The 19,366-nt window shown below is 39.1% G+C and overlaps 2 long non-coding RNA genes across 2 annotated transcripts in view; one reads left to right on the top strand and one right to left on the bottom strand.

Moving 5' to 3' along the window:
* Positions 1 to 5,144: 5,144 nt before the first annotated feature.
* On the bottom strand, positions 5,145 to 13,290 carry LOC108888071 (uncharacterized). Its single transcript, XR_001961748.2, has 2 exons — positions 12,114 to 13,290; positions 5,145 to 7,562 (listed from the first exon to the last, which is right to left on the bottom strand). It is a non-coding gene; the product is annotated as an uncharacterized LOC108888071 (long non-coding RNA).
* Positions 13,291 to 13,584: 294 nt separating this feature from the next.
* The window catches only part of LOC127143092 (uncharacterized), a 120,801-nt gene continuing 115,019 nt past the window's right edge, over positions 13,585 to 19,366 (top strand). Inside the window, exons 1-2 of the long non-coding RNA XR_007814276.1 lie at positions 13,585 to 13,800; positions 14,931 to 15,044. This is a non-coding gene — a long non-coding RNA (uncharacterized LOC127143092). The remainder of the gene's footprint in view (positions 13,801 to 14,930; positions 15,045 to 19,366) is intronic.

Genomic DNA, 19,366 nt, shown 5'->3' with positions numbered 1-19,366 from the left:
GATATGCATTCATGATTATAGTTATTCATCTAAGTTTTGTGGACAGTTTATTACCAGGGAGGAGGGGTTTGCCGTGTTTCTTAGAGAAGCTTCCACAACAGTAGAAGGAGTTGTAGAAGTCATCATCCATTCTCCCCTCCAGCTCCCCCGAAAAGAAAAAGAAGTTGTTTTATGGTTGAGTAAGTCATGCCAACAGCTTCCTGAGGCTGTACCCTAGGCACAGTGGTGCTTTTAGCTAAATGCTAACATCTTAGTTTAGCATGTTATCTTGCTAACTTTTGCTAATTCGCACTAAACACAAAATAAAGCTGAGGCTAATGGGTATATCAATAATTTTACAGGTTTTTGGACATAAAACAAAGTCTGTGAAAAATATATTTAAAATAAGTTTTTAACATTTCATCCTGAGTGACACATAAACGTGCATACCAAATTTCTTAGCAATCCATCCAGTGGTTGTCGACATCCACTCAAAAAGACAAAAAGAAAAGACAATGTCACAGTGGCATTAGAGAAAAATTCAACGGATCCTCAAAGTCTGTATGATTCACCCTCTAGGGATTGCCAAAGTTTATGCAAAATGTAATCATAATCTGTTGAATAGTTCCTCAAACATTCCAGTCTAAACTGAAGTGGTGGCCCAACTGACATATAGACATTGCTATCCCTAGTGCTGCTTTTCTGGCTAAAAATGTGAAAAACCACCAACTTCATCCTTTTAACAGAACATCACAACAAAACCAATTGAACAATACACAGGAATATGTGCAATGACTGATGAGGGATCATATTACAAGTAATCTTTCTAAGTGCTTAGTAAACTTACAGTCACAACAATCCTTTGTCGATGTGGCCACTGCATAACAAGTGAACAAAAACATGCTGCTTCCTCTCTGTTTCAGTGTTTTCCACTATCTAAAATTCTCCTCTTCCTTCAAATCCTTTTTTTTCCGATGCATACAGTCCCACACCCATCCTGGCTCACACTGTATCTCATTGTGGGCAAGCCTTGAGAAGCCTCTATCTCCTAAATATCATGTCTTCAGGAAAAGACAGGCTTGTTTTGACTTGAACGCCATTCAGACATTTTGCAATTCTCTTTGAAAAAAGGTTTCTTCAAGAATTTGTTGATTTTCATGCGAGGATAGCAATATGTTAAACAAAACCCTCTTTTTTGCCATTGGACCTTTAAGACTTCCAATACTGTTTGTGAAGGATAGTCTGTCCACTTCTCCTTTTGGGCATCATATCACCAGAATTCAGTTTCTACTTTTCTAGCACATCTTCAAGATTTTTGAAGACATAAATGTTAAACTCTTGAAAAGTAAACAAGACTAATCAAACATATAATGGTTTTATATAAGTAATGTATAATATAAATAGTCAAAGAAACAAAACTGTAACAGCATATCAGGATAGAAGCTATATTTGTGCATAGAAACAACTGTGGCCCTTAGGTAGTTATTCACACATTTAGAAAGAGTTTAATATCTCCTATAAGGCATTTGACTGTGTGTAATAAAGGAATGTTTCATGGGTTAAAATAATTCAATCTGTTGATGACTGACTGTGTAACCATACACACTAGAGTCTGTGTGCATACCCCACTCAATATGACTTCTTCAGTAGGAGATACACCACAAAACAGCTATGAGATTTCCATGTGTCATAAAATATTTATTAGCTGCTAATACTTTTGTTTAAAAATGTATTCATAATCACATAAAATATATACATGCTTATGACTACATGTGTGTTTCAAAGCATTTACTGTCAGTAAGTACACATTTATGGAGGGTCCACTTGAAATGCCATTGAGTTGCATACACAAAGTTAATACACTGTCAAATGAAATTGAATATGATGCATCACAGCTGGACTTCTAGCAGGATCCTATCACATTAACTTTCCACGATCATGATCCCATGATTGGTCTTTATATGGTGCCAGTACACAGAGAGGAAGACATCTGCTCATCAGTCCTGCTTGAAACTGTCTAGTTTATCCTGTTCCAGTCAAGTGGTCAAGCATCACTTCCTCACCACAGAGGAAATGATGCAGTTTTACATTTACATGGTTACACATACTGTGGCACTTGTGGTTATAGCGGTTATGGCACAACAGACTTTGCTTTGGAAAAAAAAGAATAGTAGAAAACCCCTTGTTGGAAATAGCCTTAAAGCTCCTCTTTAAAGTCGTTCTCATGTGTAGGGAGGATGGGGAACTTTAGGCATAAGACAAACAAGGCATAAATGGTTCCCACAGAGGCCCCAGCATTAGAGCATAAACAGATGTTTAGTGTGTCAATGATCACAAAGTAAATACTTAAATGCTTTTTAATAGAGCCGATCTCAGTGTAAGCACCTTCAACAATATGGATTAGTTTTACTTAAGCAGCCTATTCCCACTTTTACTTCAGTAAAAAACACATGAACATTACGTCAGGAACATCAGCTGTCTTACAACACTACACATTATAGGAGCCTTAACATCACAAAACTTTACTTTATGACTTTGATATTGATTATGCTGGTTGTCATTTCAAAACCTATGTATGTTTTGCTGAACAGTGGCTACTTAAATTATGAGTGGCAATCACAGAATAATGAAAAATGTTAAAATCCAACTTAAAATTTACTAGTATACTTCAACAAAAGTGTTTGATACTTGAACCACACTTGTTGTTTGTTAAAATATATGTGCAGTATGGCTTCCAGTTAAGTGACAGCCATCCCAGTGTCAGGTGTGGCTGTTGAACACGTAAATTTGTGAGTTTTACAGTTGCTACAAAACTAATGCTAGCATTAACGGCTCAGCTTTTAAATGTTACTTTTATTATTCCTCTGGCCTGTCTGATCACTTTCTGATAGTGACTCAGGGTAACATGCAGACTGCCTTGAAGATGTAGTGCTGCTCAGAGGACTAGGCTAACCTCTTGTATTGTAAATTCAACGATAGCTAAAGCTCTTGGCTAGTGGCCATCACCACCACCTGCCCTCAGGAGGAGGAAAACATGTTTGGTGGCAGAGGAAACTTACTTAGCTCTGTTAAAGTACGTTAACTCAGTAACCTCCATATTAGTTTGCCAACATTAACCACCATAAACTAGTGGTCATACCAGACCAAGTGAAGTTTCAGGAAAAACCTAAGTGTACTGAGTGGAATAAGCGTGTGTTTTAATATTTACAGGTTCAACATATCATTAGTAAGAGAATAAGAATACTATTTCTTATATACAGAATGGACAAAGTCTTGCTTTGAAGTAAAACACACACTGACTTAAAAATGATCCTTTTTATATTCTTACAGTATTTCTAATTTCTATGTCTGCTATGACCAGTCTTTAATTTTAATTGTAAGTCCTCCTCCCACATCTGCTGAGGTCAAAGGAAAATTCTGAGTGTTACTTCATGCAACCAAGTACACCAGTCACACTTACCACATCAGAGTGAGACAGGGATGGGAAGTCAAAGCAGGGCTGCAAGGAATCAAATATTGATGATGCTTGTGGTGATGTCATATTTCATTGAGACACTCCCTATGATTCACTTTTGCCTCAGAGTGAAAGGACGTCAAATGAGCGTGTTCTTGTTTGCTGTTGATATAGCAACACACTCTGCTCTGAATATATTCTAAGCCAGGGTTGGCGTCTTGCACACACCAGAGATAAAAATAAGGTCATGCTGGCGGTAGAGATTTCTATCCCTTTCAAGGTTAGCCAGCCAGTATTTTAAGCTTTTACAATTTATACAGTTTGACTGAGCTCAACAACACTTATCACTGTGTTTGAGAAGGTCAGCAGGTAGTGGGGAGTCATTAGAAAGCTGTTAGTTAGCAGAAAGTTAGCAGTTAGCCCTGTTTGAGCACCGTTACTCTTGTGAGAGAAAATGTCAAAGGAGCATTTTTAAAAGCTTTAAGGAACCTTTTCAGTTTCTAGTGGTTCAACAGTGTCAAATGATGTGTGAAGAGTGATGGTACATCTGTAACTCATGGCTCAAACAGTAGAGGCAGCAAATGTCAACATAACAACTGAAATAGAAGTGAGACTTGGCCGCTACAGTGACTATAACTATAATAAAATGTGTCTCCATAAACAAAAGGAGCAAAATAAGGATGGTCTGTGAGCACTGACTGTAGTTGGTCTGTTTTGCAGAGTTAACACAATGCTACAATGCAAGCAAAGTTTGATGTTTCAATAACAGCTAAATATAAATGTATGTCTTACAAAGGACAAAATGGGAACATAGCATATTTGGGCAGGCAGTGGAGTAATTTCTCTAAAAGCAAACAGCATTTAAACAGCTGCACATAGAGGAACATAGAATAATGTACAGGATGTAAAACAAAAATCAAAACAAACAACAAACTGTCGAGTACTACATTCATACCCCACTCTATGATAGTAACTACAACTTTTAAAAGGTTATTAGGTGAGTAAATAACTTGGTTAGACAGGATGAAAAACTGTTTTACAATCTTAATAATATTTGTTATATCAAAAAGTTCTGCCTTATCATGGATTCACATAAATTCATTTATGCTACTACATACTAAAATTAATCTTTATGTATTAGAATTAGACTACCTAGATTCATAATTGCTTTTCATCTTAACCTTAACAGTGTGGGTTAATCATTTATATATATTAATTAAATATTTTCAATAATTTACTCAAAAAGACTGTATTAATGTGTATGCCAGCCATGTGGCATGTAAAGGTTAACAGGTGAACAGTTAGGCTAATACTGCCCTTGCTCACAATCTAGTCTCCGTGTAATGGAGCATGAGAACATCAGGCGGGCATGGATTAAAAGATTACATGCTATAATTAAATTTAATTCAAAGTTCATAAACTCAAAAGAACTGCCTCTGCTCTGGGGTCGAACAAGTGGCAAGTTATAATTAGAAATGGTTCAGACAACCTGCAGTAGTTCTGTTTCCTTCCTTGAAGCCAGACTGAGAGAAAATCAGAGTGCAAAAACCGAACCTCGACATAATTTAAATAATTGGCATTTGATATTAATTGACACAAAGAAGCTATCTGTTATAGTTGCATAAAAAGTTCAAAAACATTATGAAGGTCAAGCCAAAATCTCTTCATTTAAACAATCGGACTTAATTAATGAAACACTGTACAGTAAAAAGCCGGTGCGATTCAGTTTTATTATATATTAATTTTATTAATGGAAATACAGTATAGAAATTTGTTCATTTAACTGTAAATTTTCACTGGGCAGATACACAACCTCTGAACTACTGAAGCATTTAACCAGATAATCGCTTTCTTTATCATTTGTCCCTAGAAGAAAACTACAGTATGGGAGTGACAGCAACATGGAAAAAGAAGAGAATCTCCTCGGCATTAAGGTGTGTTTTGTTCTTTTTTTTCTTGCACCTGATCAGGGTCACCATTCACTGCTTCAAGAATCCCAACCATCTCAGTAGCCTTGGATAGCAAGAATTGCAGCTCAATGCTGCCATCTTCTGGTGGTTTAGGATAAGCTGCACCTTTATTGAGCCCCTGTAATTTGACACAGCAGCACAAAGAATGTTGTTACCATTACAGAAATTTCTTTGCATGCCTATACATCAGAAAAAAGGAAGTAACAAATAAAATAAAATGAGATAAAATAGGAATAACAGACAGAATAAAATATATCTGTATGTATATCCTGTACACGTGCAATGTTCATGTGTATATACTGCATGTGCATGCCCAACAGCTGTGGCTCTTGCCAGTTGCAGGTTTATGTTAACTAATATGTAAAGCACAGCACACTAGGACTTGGGATCAGAGTTGATGTGAGTCCATGTGGCTGTCCCTGTTGCTTGGTACTGGGTGGCAGAGACTGTCTGGTCAGGCAAATAAACTCTGTTGATAGTCCCTCCACATTGTAACCGATTTCAAATGGTGCTAGACATGATGGAAACTCTGAACACCAGAGGAAAACGGTCAGCCTTGGTGAGAGGGGGTCAGGTGGGCAGAGGACTGGACTTTGACACTGTTGTCTTCTGATCAGTGAAACGCGAGCTGTATGAGCAACTGGTCGAGAGCACTGACTGTCATAAACAGCCATCGTCAGTGAATATCCCTCAGTCTGTTTGTATGACTGTTTGACTGATGATAATTTATTGTTGAATGTATCATAAATCTGGAATAGTTTGTAAAAAATACACATGCAAACATTGTCACCAAACTTGCAGTCCCAAACCTTTTAGCAAGTTAGTGAATGAGACTGGTTGCTTAGTTGGTTGTACGCTGTCAGCATTCCTGAAGTCTGTTCCCGCTCAAGAACACCGATTTCAAATGGTGCTAGATGGGATTTTATACTCTAAGACACCATCTGAAACCAGTTCCCTGGGGAGGATGCCTTTAAGAAAAAACATTGCCACTTTCCCATCTGAAATTAGAAAAAAGGGTTAAGGGTTAAGACAAACATTTAGACCTGAGACAACAACATGAATCAACATGTTGAGTGGATTTTACTAAGGTAATTATTTTGTTAATTAATTTGTATGAAGAAATATAATTAAATTGATACTAATTTAATTTTCCCTCAGAGAGACGTTCTTGTCAAACTGCTTAAGGATGGACATGTTCTAGGGCATACTGTCTTTACAGATCCATCTTCTGGACAAAACATATTTCGATGAACAATGTAAGATGGTAATGGATCTCACTACAATGAGACAGAAACATGCTATGCAGGCAGTTAGTTGCATAACCTGTTCCTTTTTGTTCTGGCTGCATTTACAACGGAAAACAAATTCCAACTCTTCAGGGCACATATCTGTTCTTCTCATGGCCATCTGATAGGGAGAACTCTGATTTCGTACTCACACGCAATAAAAACCTCTTTTGCCTGTGTAAACTTCTGCAGTTTGTTTGTAACACTGCCTTTCAAGTTTAGGCGTGGTGTTGAAATTTCATAAAAGAATGTCTGATAACCATCATCTCAACTTTTGGTTATTTTAATGTGAAACAGAATACCAACCTGTTTTATCACACTGTGAAGTGAAATCTCCCCACAAACTATGTTTTAACTCACCACAGAAACCAATACATGCTAAAAACGCAGCAGATTTTAGTCTATACACTGCTAAGTTTGAGATATTCCCCAAGGTCCCTGTTTGCGCTGATGCTGTTGTCCTGTAAACCTGGGACTCTAGCTCTTTCCAAAGAGAGAGAGAGAAAAAGAAAAAGAACCGAAAACTAAAGAGGATGCAGACTGTTTGCTGGCACTGAGACCAATGAGATGAACTACTGAGTCACGGCCAGCACATCTAAGAATGACACAGCAGCTCAATTCCTTGCGTTACAAGTGCATCAGATGACCAGGATCTCGGTGTAAGAAAGGGCAGGACAGCAGACTGGCACCAGCACTGAACCCCAACAAAAACTGTCTATGAATCATAGTGTGGAAAAATAGATCTCCGCAGCTCCCTGTAGACTTCTTTGTAGTGCACAATAGGATACTGTGTCCTCTCCTGGGTCTGCCTCAGGCATCCAGTCCTGCTCCTGGTCCAAACGGGGTTGACTGTGCTGTGAGATGAAACAGGTCCTGAAATAGGTAAGGATTCATTAGTATGAACCCCAGTTGTCCATCCCTATGAGGCACGCAGCACAGTATATCTATAGGGAGCATATTTGACACTTCCTGTCATTATTACTGTTCCTATTTTCTTTTAAAATTACAACAAAATACCAAGACAATTAATGAAGAAAACTCACTGGATTCTATTTGCAGGTCTGGCATTAAAAGGCTGGCATTATCCTGCCTTGTCAGTGTCTCAGACGCTGTTGTCCTGTTGATGGGAAAAGGTGACGTAGCAACTAATCCAAAACCTTCATGTGTCTTTCGGGGACAATTTCCCTGTCTGTCACTCCCTAATCCTCTTCACTGGCAGGGTAGTGTCTTGTCTTCTAAAACAAAAGCCCCTGTTGTACTATATTTCCTCCACTGATCAAATCAATTTGGGCATATATGGTGGCCATAACTGTTGTATGGACATTTACTTTGACCCAAACAAAAAGCTTAAAACATCCTCGATTTCTACAAGCACTCCCAGTATTTACATGTGTCAGTATCGAGAGTAACTCGGGCAGACAGTGTAGTCTGAAGGCCGCAACACTGCTTTCATCTGTCTTCTCCTTGTTCTTGTTATTCTGACTCCTCCCATGTTACAGTGCTATTGGTGAACTCTGTATCTACCTCTTTCTTGTGCTCTTGTTCTTTCTACTACAAGCTCCTTTCACCATCTATTGTGTGTGCAGCGGCTGCTTTCTGCATCGGAGCAGTTTTTTTTCTGCCGAGTCACCTGACCATCTAGTGCTTGTTAAAGGCGCATCAGCCCCTTTTTAAAACCAAAGCAAAAACGAATTACGCAAGTATTGTTTTAATTTGTAGCCACTATATCAAACTGTGTACACTGTGTTCATCTTTGGCAGGAAATTGGAGGAACAAAAACAGTTACATAAAAGTGTATCCCTTTCGGTTTTCAAAAGTTAGATATGAATTATAATAACAAATGCCACTGTGTGTCAGGCAGGGCAGACTGTAAGCGGCCAAAGTGTGTCACAGGGAGAGCCACTGGGTTGGGTCACATTAGAGCAGGTGACGTAAAATGAACACTGAATGCCTGTACCTGTGTGACATTGTATGTGCGTAACAGTCGGGGGTGGGGTTGTGTGCATGTGTGCACGTGTAAACAGGGTAGGCGGTTAATCCTCTTACAGATTAGAGGTCCTAATTTATCAGGAGTGAGAGGGGCAAACTCATCGAGGTAATGTGTTTTTAAACCACCTCTCAACATTTGCTCAGTAGAGGAAAACTACAGACTATGTTAGCTTAAAATTCTCAGCATATTGTTTATATCAAATACAGTGTATATAACTATATATAAACTATAAGCTTGGATATATTTGTATATGTGGGTTGTGATTACCTACAAAAGTTATTAATGTGTGTCAAACCAGTGGAATTCCACAGGAATCACACGATCCGTGATTGGGCCAAAGGCTTCATTTCCTGCTGATTCTGCCTGTTCAGACAATGTCCCAAAAGTACCAATTGTGTTTGGATCATTTAATGGCTTGGATAACTCCCTCCATGTTGCGTCATCTTCTCTTCAAATTGCAAAATGTTTGGAGATGAGAGAGCCTCAGCGCGTTCGGATGAGCCTGACATTTTGTTTGTTCTATCTGCTGCGCGATGGGTGGAAATAGATAGGAAGGCCACAGACGGAAGAGTTGATTTACACTTGGTCACTGTCTCCTGGCTCCTACTCTGCCTGGATGGGAAATATCAGATGACTTGCTGATAACAGGAGTGACTTTATGAGTTAAACAGCCAGAGATAAAAACGTACATAAGGGTTTAAAATGCGGCTATATAGGGTGTGTTTGTGAAAGAGGATCAGGCTTTCCGGAAGAGAGAGAAAACCTGGCTGGTGTTCCCCATTGATTACTAGTAATGTTGGACAAAAACACTGAAGCACCAATAAGCTGTCTCACTATTTCACCCTCCTCCCATGCACTGTCTATCTTAAAGAAATATCTACAGAAGTTAAAAAATACCTACGCAGGAAGAAAAGCAAGGCCATTAATATGGCAGTAAAGAGACGTCCCCTCTGGGTTTCAGCACAGCAGCTTACAGTAGTTTTTTTCCCCCCTTTTGCAGCATGTTAGGTGTCTAGCTGCTAATGATACCTGCGAATGAATGCTGCCTCACACTTGTCTATTAATACATCATCATCTAGCAAGGCCAGCAGTGCTCCGAGTTTAATTTTAGCACTGTCATCTCTCGGCTCTGTGCCACCTCCTATTCTGTAATCTGTGTGTAGGAGGGATCTGTTTTAAAAGGCAGTGGGTCGGTCAACATTTTCTCTGAAGGTCTATGTGGGCTACAGGTGATGCTGGCCCCCCTGCTGTATGCACATCGATAAGTAGATTCACACTGCCTCCCCTTGGGGGTCTTATAAAAGTGCTTGTTTGCTGCATCTAGTTTTGGCCCGACAGTATCTGCTGAATTGCATTTGCTAGGCTGAAAAAAGCAGGGATTGTGTGTTTGTTTGTTTGTTTTTTTAGAACTAAACAACATAATTATTGAGAAATATCTCCAGAAACTCTGAATAAAACTAGTTTAAAAGCATCTCATTTATCCCACTTGTACTGGGCTCTTCTGTTTGTTTGACCTGAGAGGCAGCGCCCCTCCTCAAAAGAATAGCAAAATAACTATTGAGGTCACGTTTCCTTGTCTGTGAAAGTGGGTCGCTTGTTCTAATGGTCAGCCTCAGAAGACACAGTAAACATTATGACTGCAGAGGACATGATAATCACATTCTGTAAAAATATTCTGCTGAGCTTTGGTAGCCTGAAACATGTGATATGGAGTAGATTATTTGATTCATATTTTCAGAGCAATGTAAATAAGCACAGGGGAGGCTCTGCTGTGAGGCCACCCCTGACACTCTTTTCAGTGATCAGGTTGTACTTCCTCCCATGACCTTTACCTGTTTGTTTCAAAACTACTAATGACATTCCCTCGGGAGTCAAGTTTCTATTCAGTACACATAATTAAAGTTCTAAAGCTCCCCCTTCCTTCCCCTCCCCTTCTCACTGTCTCTCTCTCTCTCTCTCTCTCTCTCTCGCTTTCCATTTCCTTGCCAGTGGTTTAGCAACTCATGGGGTCTGCTGCTGATTCACCCACTGACCAAACAAATCCACTTGTCATGAAGGAGTCTGCTCCTCCTGTGTGTCTAATTTTCACCTCAGAAGCTGTGCGAGGCGAGTAAAGCACTTCATCTCCTGTCCTTCTGGCAGGTACGCAGTAGGAGGCACCACACCCTCCTTCAGCAGGGTAATTACAAAGGTACGAGAGGCCAGAGGCCTCGGTGTCAACAGCAACAGTGTCATCACATCAGGCGTGTCAGAGTCCTACTGCGCTATGGAAGGTGTGTATTACAAGCTGTAGCGAGGGGAGATAAATCTGCTAAACGGCAACAACAACTGGAATACAACTCAGTTACTGACAGCTCAAGGCTTTGTGAAATTTGCTTAAGTTACATAATCACATTATTTTTATCCATGCCATCAATACTAAATGAGGTACAATAGACCCCAGAGATACAAAGTAAAAACAGTGGCTGTTAAGGGAGAGATGAGCAACACCTGTGTGTCAACATCCCTTCACAGCTGATGATACCAGGAATTTTGTTGCTCTATAGCACCCCCTGTTTTTGGGAAATAGATCTTGTTTTCATCGTATCAAGTGCGCACTAAAGAGCCAGATTACTATTAAGGACCTCCTGGGATCTCTGTGACGCAGCAAATGTCGTTTGACACATGAAACACAATATAAGCTGCGTCACCATTGTGTTGCTCACTTGAATCTTAAGTTTTGTGTGATCATAAATTACACAAACAATAGGGCAACCCTCTGTGCGTCAATCTGTGACCATGTATGGAAAATGTTCTGATTTGTATAAAAAAAAAACTGCCACTTAATTGTGGTAACACCAGAAAAAAATAGACCATGAGGCCATGAGGTGTTAAACGATCGTGCCAATATAAACTGCGTAACATGGTCCTCTCCCACAACAGGATTACGCACTATCCATCTCTTGCGCAGCATCCTATTCCGAGTTCTTTCTTCACACGCCATCCCTGCCGATTCCACGTTGTTGTTTACATCCTCGTTTTTAACATAAGAATCGAGCACAACTCAAGTTTCAGACCGAGCTCAACTACGCTGACATGCCGTCGCAGCATGTTCCTCCATCGCAGCGGAAATTCCCACTGGATTTCGTGTGTTTTGTCGGTCCCTGTCGCTGACGCAGTTTAATTTACCTGTTGTCATGTCGATGATGAAACACTCGTGATTACAAAAAGTGTTTACAACTTTTTTCGGCGTCAAGCCCTCGCGCAGTGTGACTGCGAACACGGGACTTTTATTTTCCTTATTTATTCTTCACACTTTTCCGACAGCACCTCTGGGCTTTTATTCTTACCTTTTCACCCAGCACTCGAGTGGTTATGAATTACATAGTGGTATTCTCTACGCAACATACGCAGCATTATGTCGCTCTCGCCCTGTAATAACATAAATAACTTACGTGTTTATCCCAAGGCTGTTCCCGTGCCGAAGGAGTCTCGTCCATTTCCCTGCCGGCGTCAGTCAGACCCGGTCTTCGGTCAACGGTCAGTCCACTGGGTTCCCGTTTCTGCCTGTTACTGTTGCTATTAGCAATCTCGATGCGTACGTTTATCACAGTGTATCCCCCTAACGATTTTCCATAGCGCAACACGGGAACCCCGCCCCTGACACTCCCCCGGTCGCTGGTTGGTCAGGCTTCTGGAGAGTCTTTCCTCATCGCCAGAATCACATGTGGCTGACGCATGTTTACAAACATCGGTGAAATCACATGGTAATGGGCGCCGTTTTACCGTAAACTACCTCCCTTTGACGCAGCTACCAGATGTCGTGCCGAGAGCCTATTATTATTTTTTCAGCTGTCTTAAAAAAATAAAATAAAATCTGTGTACATGGACACTGGCAGCGCATGCCATAGAAGGCCTATGGTCATGTAGGATACACAGGGGCTGTCTATAAGGATAAAGAGAGTAAGAACCCGCGGACTCACTTGTTCCTAAAGGCCTGGGGTCTCCACCTGGGGATTAATAAGAAATACTGAAACCATCTGATATAGGAAATGTGTTTGTTTTTATTGATCTGGTCAAATACTGGACACTTTCACCTATACATGCCTTCACAAATCCTACAAATAAGAAATCCAAGAAGCCAAAATATCACATAGTTAAATAGCTCACTACCCATAAGGGGTCACAAGTAATTGCTTCATTTTAAATTGGGCAAAGCTAAAAAATGTTCTTTAGAGTCCTTAAAAGCTACATTTGAGCTTTATTGAGTCAAAGGTTTTTAAACAAATATATATATTCCTAATTGCTAAATATTAAAGTCTTCTGTTTTTGACACCTACCTCTGACCTCCTGGTATAGTCTGTCATTTTTAGATTTTACAATATCACCATAATATAGCAGACCTGGGAGACTTCTAGTACCTTCTAGTAGAGGGAGTATTCGATGTGTTTATTTTTAAGGGTCCCGGTCAAAAAAAGAAAAAAAAATCACTCACATTGCAATGTCGTTTTTCTTACAACAGAGGGCAGTGTAACACAAATTGGTTTGGCAGAATGAGAGAATGAGTTTGCAAAGGCTTTATTTTGAATGTCTTTTGGGTGTCACCATATTCATAGGTGACAGTACACTTTCATTATAGATTATTTGGAAATTATACCAAACCAAATGCTGAATTATAATGACTTCAAATGTGATATAACATTTTGTCCTATGGCCAAGATCAAGATGTTTACCGTCTCTAAGGGGCACAGTCAGGGGGCCTGAGGAGACGTGATGTAATGCTGACTCATTTTCTGACTCAAGAAACCACTTATAAGTGCAACATGTGACAAAAACACGCAAAGATTGTGTTCTCCTTCCATTTACTCCACTTTCATTCGGCAATTAAAGCCACAAACAGACTAATTTTCTCTCTGTGAGTCGTGTCTCATTTCTGTACTTGATTGTAATTTACGGTAACTGAGGTGACTCACTGCTCCACTTTACTGTCCCATACGGTAACTGGAGCGTTACGTCACTCGTCACGCGTTTTCGCGGGAAATCACCTGGCTGCTGCGGCACTGTTAAATATCCAAGAAAATGCTTTTTAAAAATGTTTTTGTGCTCCTCTGCTTGGATACACATGTTCTCACAGCCTCTCAAGTAAGTAGACGTATATTTAAACCGGTGCCTCGTGCAGGGCGGGCTTGACAGTTTATAAAACACAGCCCTGAAAATGCCGAAAACACAAAAACTATCAAAATGTTTGAAAAGAGAACAAGATAATGTCTTTTAAAAGTCGCATAGCAAGAAACGCCGTGAAGTAATAAACCACCTAAATGCCAAGTGCACTGTAAACTCGTCTTTTCGTGTCGGAAACAACAGGTGAAGTAGATTTTACGGTGGTATTAAGTCTCTCTGGGACTTCTCAGGGAAACATTAGTTACTCCCTGTTAAACAGCAACCTCACAGCTGAAATGACAAAGGACTCCCAGCAGGTGGCGATACAGTATTAACAATTTTGCTTTGCTGGAAACACAGTTAGGATCAAGGTCTGCATTAACCACATCAGATCCTCCATGGTTGTTTTTTCATGCAGCCAAACTGTTGGTGATTAATTCTCTTTTGCATAAGGACACCTAATTCAATGAGATGATTGTATTCTTTATGAATATTTACATTTATGCCATTTATTTACTTTGTAGACATGTAATGTTATACTTTTTACCTCACAACATACATATATTTTAAGGCTTTAGTTACTTTGCAGGTTCTGGCTTTACATACATAAGAAATGTTTGCAGGTTTGTAAAAAGAACCCAGTAAAATACTGTATATGATACTGTCTCAACCTTAAAGAGACAATTCTTGACTTACTTAAAACATTTCTCATGCCTGTGCTCATACTTCACTGAAATCCTTTCTCTTGAGTAAAGGATTTGAATACTTCTACCTCCACTGCTTGTAGATTAGGCTGTTTGGCTAAGTCTGGGATTGTTTGAGATATCCATCAGATAATTTCAGTCTAATAAAGATGGGGTGCTACGTGATGGTGTGGGTAAGTCATTTAATCATAAGGTTAGTGGTGTTAAAAATGTTCTCCTCGCCACATGTTGAAGTTTCCTTGAGCAAGACACCAAATTCCAAATTGATCCCAAAATTTGTGTATGCGTAGGAAAACGTGTATGCCAAATGAACAATTGCAGATGAAATATAGTAAAACCTAGAGATTATAAGCTGTAAGATTTGATGTTAATGTAAAGCCAATGACATTGGGGTATTTGTTGTTGTAGGAATGATCTTCTTCAGTGATGGTGTGATGAGGCCAAACGCCACTCTGACCTTTGCACCCTCCCAGCGTTACAGTGGCAGTACAGACACTGGTATCCTCTACCCGAGTGGGTTTGGTAAGTGAACCATTGCAGCAGGCATGTATAGTTAGTGGTTAGTGAAACCACACACACAGACGCCCCCTCTCCATTGTATGTCAAGACAGAGAGTGATCTTGTGACCATGTGTTGTGTGACTGAATTTTCATGGCCATTAGGAGCCCCAAGGTCATTGCCTCTCCCAAAATACTCACTGGCATTAGCCATGGGCTGTTACTGACAGTAACAGTAATAACAATAATGCTTTGTTGTAGATACTTTGTTGTTGAGATACAAATATAACACCAGCTGTTTCTATCGTGATATAAAGGAGATCCAAACATTCCAAACATTGAAAATGGTTAAAAAAAAAAAAAATCTGTCAGCAGATGCTTAGTTTACTCATTGTGTCTTATTTAAAGCACAAAACACATGTTGGCTTGCATGAACTTTTAATATCTATTTACACTCAGGATGAGTAAATTGATACAACTGAATATGTCTTTGGAAAGATAGCAGATAACAAGATAACAAGAGTAAGCAGGCAGAAACCAGAATAAAACTATTTGATTACCATATGTAGATATATTAAATTATATATAAAACATGGATTATAGTACAAATAATTTCCCAAGGAAATAAGTGTTTTATTAGTGTCTATCTTTTCCTTACATTTACCTCACACTACATTCACTACTTTTCTAATCAAGCGACAAATACCAGCATAACCTTAAAAAACAAGAACATTCTCCATTATCTTGCAAAGAAAATGTGCATAGAATAACTTACATACCTTGTTTAAATATAAGGTCTGTCATACATTTATTGACATGACAGTGTGTACAGTATATTTCAGGACACACTTGAGTATTTTAATAGCAGACAAAGCTGAGTTTGTCCACACAGTCCCAGCTTTCCCAGTGCTGTCCCTCCAGTGAGAGGGCCCCACAGTGACGACCCCTGTCAGAGCACCGTGGCGTCTCCCCATGGCCCCAGGCTTGGTACTCCCCTGTGTTATTCCTGCTCACCCACAGCCATCTGCCAGCCAGGTAGCGCAGGCCAGTCCACACATGGTCTGTCTGGGCTTCCCTGCTAGTCTGCAGGGTTTGAGTCAGAGCAGATTCTGAGGGCAGGCTGACCAGGTCTCTGTAATGGAGGCGACAATGCTCCATGGCCTCCTCCCATGTTTTTTTTTCCTTCACTAAAACCAGGCTGCTCTGAAAACAGAAGAAGTGTAATTTTCTGTCATCACAGATCAATCTATCCCAGCCTTGGCTCTTTTGAACCACACATCTCTTGTCATCACTTGTGTTATTCTGTGTTGCCCAGTTGAAGAACGATGCAGTTTTTCCTCCAGACCATCTCCAAGTATCATTAGTATCTTTGTAGAGACCAATCCATGCTTGATCTTCTGGCTCTCGTTCAACTGCCTTTAAAAGTTCATCTTCCTCCTGGTTGTTTATTGAGAGCAGATCAGTGTGATGATCTCTGCAGTGTTTTCTTGCCTCTGACCAAGTCTTTTTTTGGGGGACATAAATATTCTCCCCAAAGAGGTCACAGAGGACCACCTTAAGGAGACCTGCAAGAACGAGGAACCTGAGAGCTCTTCTCTTCATGTTGAGCTGATGTTGAGTTTCTCTACTTTGGAATTATGTCATCCTGTCAAGGGTCTTAAGGACACTTGAAGGAGCAGCAAGCACCCAATCACAGTGCATCCTTGGCTGTTATGAAAATACAGAGGAAGGCATACACAGGTGTTGTGATACACATTCAAATGTTCACAAATAAGGCTCAATGATAAGTGTAAATTGAAGGTTGTCTTAATTTTGTTGCCAAATATTCATCCCCAAACATCTGCCCTACCCATTTAGACCAGATAATGATAAAGAGACCAGATATTAACTCTACTTTCTGGTCTCTATCGGACATGACTGATCTGCATTAAATACTTATCTTTGAAATTATAAAGTTGGATTAGTGAAATTCCAGAAACTTATTAGACAATATTATTAAAATTTTCACAAGCAAAGAAAATTGTATGAACATTGAGCTCTTGAGATTGACAGATACTGTATTTAAAATTGTGTGTGTTTTGTTGGGAGTGTTCTGTCCCTCTGCTGTACACACAACTCAGGAATCATCATTACTCCACTGACTTAACTGAAACACATCATTAATTATGTGCTTTGAATAAAAGATTTGCTTTTTCATGAAGAACATTCAAATTACAACCTTTAGCCCTGTGGGCTAGTTTCTGCTTTGTCTTAGTCAAAATATTGATTTGCATTTCAATAGAAACCATGAGCAACTTTGTGTAATATAACCATCTAATAATAGAAGAAAGAGTTTTCAGGCACTAATGTCAAATTCCATGACTCCTTTAAATCTTTGACATTTGTCTCACATAACATTAGTGCTTAATGTTAAATTTTGAGAGATAATCAAGTGTGTGTCTGTTCTAAAACAAGCTCAATTAATTTACTCATTGCCTTGGGTAGAGCTTGAATCAGGAATAGTTTGATTTGCAGTAAATCTTGTTTTACTTAGATTTTGAGGATCAAGAGACTACTGCTTTGCATTTCCGGATGTGTCCAATGTTTTTTAAGGAACCATAAACATTTACTGTCTCAACATTCATACTTCCAAACTCACACTTGCTATTTTCAGTGCATAAAGTCCATTCATACTAACACATACATAAGCATGCAGCGCAGTGGGTGGTGTGCTTTAAACAGTCAAAAAATTGAGTGTGGAACAATGGACACTTCTTGGCTGCATAGTGGAAAGGGAGGTACTACCAATGTATTATCAAACTTGAAACGTGAAAATGGTAGCCAAGGAAGGAGGACATGTCATCTGGTACCATGAAGTTATCAAAGTTTAGTTTTTCATTGTGATATCAGTATAAAGCACTGAGGCAAATTCTAATAATGCTCAGACATTTATGACATTTCCACATCATGAATAGCTTGTTGTCATTATTTAATTCCTGAGTAAAAGCAAAGATCATGCTTGCTGCTTGCTGCCTGTTTTATATGTTGCTAATACATACAAAAGTGTTATTTGTTTCTATGAAGAATGTTAACAATCATAAGTTGTTTAGTAAAATGTGATGATGTGTGAGAAAATATAATGATAGGCCAGAGGGTCCTGACCAAGGGGATTAATTGGAATTAATGGGAACATCTGACACAGAAAATGTATTCATTTACTTTGCTGTTGTTCTTATATAATACTGGATACTTTCACCTATGCATACCTTCACAAATCCCAAGACAAATCCAAGAAGCAAAAAACACTTTCAGCATAAATAGTTATCACTTCATTTCAAATTAGTTAAAGACCAAAGAAGTTCTTTAGAGTCCTTTAGAGCTGTTTAGAGCTTTAATTAGGCTAAGGTACAAAATAATGAAATATTCCTAATAGCTACATACCTTAGGTCAGGAAGATTTATGGCCTATTTGTTTAGTATCTTCAAGTCTAAAGGGCCACTGATTGTCTTTATTTGTAAGGGTCTTAAGAGTTCTTCATCTTCCTCCAGAAATGTTTTATAGTCCATATAGATCCAACAATTTGTGAGGGGACGGGACAAAACAAAATATACTGCCTACATTGCAGTGTTGTTTTTCTTACATCAGATGGCAGTGTAACACTCAAAATTGGCTCAGCAGAATGAGTTTGCAGTGGCTTTATTTTGAATGTCTTTTGTGTCATATACTGTATGTATAGATAATAATGTGTCTGAACAGACACAATAGACCTTCAGTATAAATTTTATGAGGTAATAGCCTACTAAATGTTTAATTAATAAATAACCTTAAATGTGATAATGGTTGTTGTCCCTTGGCCCAGATCAAGATAAGGACCAGCTCTGAGGGGGCACAGCAAATGGGCTTGAGTAGATGTTTGCTGACTCACATGCAACAAAATGACAAAAAAAAGACAAGAACACCAGAAGAATTTGGGCTACATGATACTGGTTTCTTTTTTGACTTGCCCAAGTTTCATTCTGGTTTTGCAATTAGAGAGATAAAGATAACAAGAGTAAGCAGGTAGTAACCAGAATCAAACAATTTAATTACTGTGTATATATTAAAAAATTCACCAGTAACATGCATAACCTCAGATTATAGTTGAATCAAAATAATGTCACAACAATTTCAGCTCATAATGTGTTTGTAATGACATGGCTACTGGTAAATATCACCATAACATATAGTACACATGATTTTCTAAGTGTTTTATTAGTGTCCTATCTTTTCCTCACATTTACCTCACACTACATTCATTACTTTTCTAATCAAGTGACAAATACCAGCATAACCTTAAAAACAAGAACAAATGTTGAAGAAAATGTCCAT

Source organism: Lates calcarifer, linkage group LG12, assembly GCF_001640805.2.
Source record: "Lates calcarifer isolate ASB-BC8 linkage group LG12, TLL_Latcal_v3, whole genome shotgun sequence".
NCBI classification, from domain to species: Eukaryota; Metazoa; Chordata; class Actinopteri; family Centropomidae; genus Lates; species Lates calcarifer.
Note: the sequence above shows the minus strand (reverse complement) of the source record. Positions and strands in the feature narration are given on the sequence as shown.